The following is a 3,455-nucleotide window of genomic DNA, read 5'->3' as shown; positions in this document are numbered from 1 at the left end:
TTTTACCACAATGTCATAGTTTGGGTCTTATTGCTTGTCAAGAGACACTATAACTAAGGCAGCTCTTATAAAGGCAAACATTTAACTGGGACTGTCTTACAGTTTCAGAGGTTTAGTCCATTATTATCATGTTGGGAGGCATGGTGGCATGCAGGCAGACATAGGGCAGAAGGAGCTGAGAGTTCTACATCTTGATCCAAAGGCAGCCAGAAGAGAATTACACACTGGGAGGAACTTAAGCAAAGAACACCTCAAAGCACATCTACACAATGTACTTCCTCCAATAAAACCACACCTCCTTCAGTAAGGCCACACTTCCTAATAGTTTCACTCCCTATGGCCAAGCATTGAAACAAATAAATCTATGGGGGTCAAATGTATTCAAACCACCACACACAAACTAACCAGTTTATCCTAACTGACATGAAAACTGATGGCTCATGAAGAAGCATTGCTGCATTTTAAAAACTCAAATATTAAGCTTTAAATTAAGAAGAGGAAATGAATGATAAAAAGAATATACCTAGATCATGAAAAAAGATCTATTTTCGTTGCTATAGCAGAATAACACAACTTGAGAAATATAAATAATAGAAATATATTGGTTCACTGCACATGAGGTTTAGGAAGTCCCACAGTATGGTGAGGCTGACACAGAGAGATATATGCAAACACAATCAACAGGTGCCTGACTGCTGAGGCCAGCTGTTGGTTTACATATCATTGCTATTCTAGTATCATACCATTGGGGTCAGGAGTACTAATAGAGAGAGAAGGAGTGAAAACAGAAATAGGGAGACACAAAATTGTTAGATAAATAATCAGTAGACACATGAGCGAACACACACACACATACACAGGCACACACACCATCTCTGAGAAGGAAATAAATCTAGGAACCTGTAAAATCTTCCTTATCGAAGTTTTTCTACTTCCACTTGAATCAGTTTAAGTAATTTATCATATCTTAGCAACTGTCGGTTTCATCGAGATTTTGAAATTTGCTGGCAAAAAACACAAGTGTCTCTTCATAATATGCACCAAAATGCAAGCCAGCGATATAAAAATGAGGAAAATTCTATTAAGGACACTCTCTGAGAAACTATTAAAAGATATCTCTGGCCACAGCTCACTTTTGATTTACTTTAACCGGGGATAAAACGCAGTGCATCTAGAGAAGTGGACTGGCAGCAGCCCTTTAGGTAATTCTCCATTTGTGAGAAATTTTCACCCCTGAGCTTTCCATGGGTTCTGAGAAGCATAGATTTCTAGGCTTATATTCTGACAAGAAGCTGGAGGACAAGCCACTGTGAGTCCAGTTTCATGCTGAATTAGTCAGTCTGCATGTAGTTCATGTAATTCAGACATCTGAAAGGAACGTGTAGATGAAGAGAAGACTATCTCAGGACCACACCAAGGTACTTCTTGGAATAAGAACACATGGGGACCCAGCCTTTCCCAGAATAACTAAAAACAGTGCAGACATAAAGCAATGAGAGACAGAGGGAGAGTTAATACATCACCAGAAGAGGGTGTATACGCAGCAAACAGAAAGGAAGGCATTATACAGCTTTGTCAGGAAAGTGGTCATTTCAACAGACATTGAGGGATAAAAATGGTGTTGATAAATGTGGACAGGAATCTCAGGAGTTTGCCTTGTACATTAGAATCCTTTAAAGATGTTATCTGCTCCCCCCTGTTCCAGAGACAGCCGCAACTTCTCGTGCAGTGCCAGCCTTGTCCCCTTAGACAAGTTGGTGAAGGTTGGTGTGAATGGATTTGGCTGTATTGAGTGCCTGGTTACCAGGGCTGCCTTCTGCTCTGCATCTGGCAAAATGGAGATTGTTGCCATCGACGACCCCTTCATTGACCTCAACTACATGGTCTACATGTTTCAGTATGACTCTACCCATGGCAAATTCAATGGCACAGTCAAGGCTGAGAATGGGAAGCTTGTCATCAACGGGAAGCCCATCACCATCTTCCAGGAGCGAGATCCCGCTCATATCAAATTGGGTGATGCTGATGCTGAGTATGTCAGGGAGTCTACTGGCATCTTCACCACCAGGGAGAAGGCTGGGGCCCACTTGAAGGGTGGGGCCGAAAGGGTCATCATCTCCACCCCTTTGGCCGATGCCCCCATGTTTGTGATGGATGTGAACCATGAGAAATCTGACAACTCACTCAAGACTGTCAGCAATGCATCCTGTACCACCAACTGCTTAGCCCCCCTGGCTAAGGTCATCCATGACAACTTTGGCATTGTGGAAGGGCTCATGACCACACTTCATGCCATCAGTGCCACTCAGAAGATGATAAATGGCCCCTCTGGAAAGTTGTGGCTTGGTGGCCATGGGGCAGCCCAGAACATCATCCCTGCATCTACTGGTGCTGCCAAGGCTGTAGGAAAGGTCATCCCAGAGCTGAATAGGAAGCTCACTGGCATGGCCTTCCGTGTTCTACCCCCAATGTATCTGTTGTTGATCTGACATACCACCTGGAGAAGCCTGCCAAGTATGATGACATCAAGAAGGTGGTGAAGCAGGAAGCCAAGGGGCCACTAAAGGGCATCCTGGGCTACACTGAAGACCAGGTTGTCTCCTGCAACTTCAACAGCAACTCCTACTTTTCTACCTTTCATTCTGGGGCTGGCATTGCTCTCAATGACAACTTTGTGAAGCTCATTTCCTGGTATGACAATGAATATGGCTACAGCAACAGGGTGGTGGACCTCATGGCCTACATGGCCTCCAAGGAGTAAAAAACCCTGAGACACCCACCTCCCCCCTCCCCAGCAGGATCACTGAGAGCAAGAGAGAGGCCCTCAGCTGCTGAGGAGTCCCATCCCAACTCAGCCCCAAACCCTGAGCAATCTCCCTTGATTTCCATTCCAGACACCCATAATAATAGGGGCCTAGGGAGCCCTCCCTACTCTCTTGAATACCATCAATAAAGTTCCACTGCACCCACACACAAAAAAGAATCCTTTAAAGAAAGGAGACTAGAGTAAAAGGAAAACATCTAAAATGTGATTCAAATATATCATGGCAGTTTTAGTGGACTAGCTTGCCTCTTGATTCAACTTTCAGGGACCATAGGAACATATTCCCAGAATGCTTTGTTTCTTCCATTTCCTCTGGATACATGCTCTCTTCTTTCACTGTTCAGTAACTTGAGCTTTAACAATCAATAATTTTTCATCCAAAACCAAGATCATCCATTGTTCTTTGAGTTGATTCTCACAACCTTTTATGACAGTATTTATGTGTCCCTCTCTCCCTGTGAAGAGCAAGAGCTCAAACAGAAGCAATAATTCTCTTCCACCCCATTCCCGATGCACAGCAAACGGTGAAAAAAGCTCTTGCGGAGTTGAAAATGAGTCTAAAAACTAGAAACGTCACCTGCTTGACAAAATACAAACAAATTAAAAATGGAAGAAAATATCTCATGATTGA

General features: G+C 43.5%; 1 pseudogene across 1 annotated transcript; it reads left to right on the top strand.

The window, feature by feature from the left end:
* Positions 1 to 1,679: 1,679 nt before the first annotated feature.
* On the top strand, positions 1,680 to 2,761 carry LOC308434910 (glyceraldehyde-3-phosphate dehydrogenase-like; annotated as a pseudogene). Its single transcript has one exon. The product of its transcript is annotated as a glyceraldehyde-3-phosphate dehydrogenase-like (transcript).
* Positions 2,762 to 3,455: the final 694 nt, after the last annotated feature.

Source organism: Micromys minutus, assembly GCF_963924665.1.
Source record: "Micromys minutus genome assembly, chromosome: 22".
Taxonomy (NCBI): Eukaryota; Metazoa; Chordata; class Mammalia; order Rodentia; family Muridae; genus Micromys; species Micromys minutus.
This window is presented reverse-complemented; position numbering and strand designations above follow the sequence as displayed.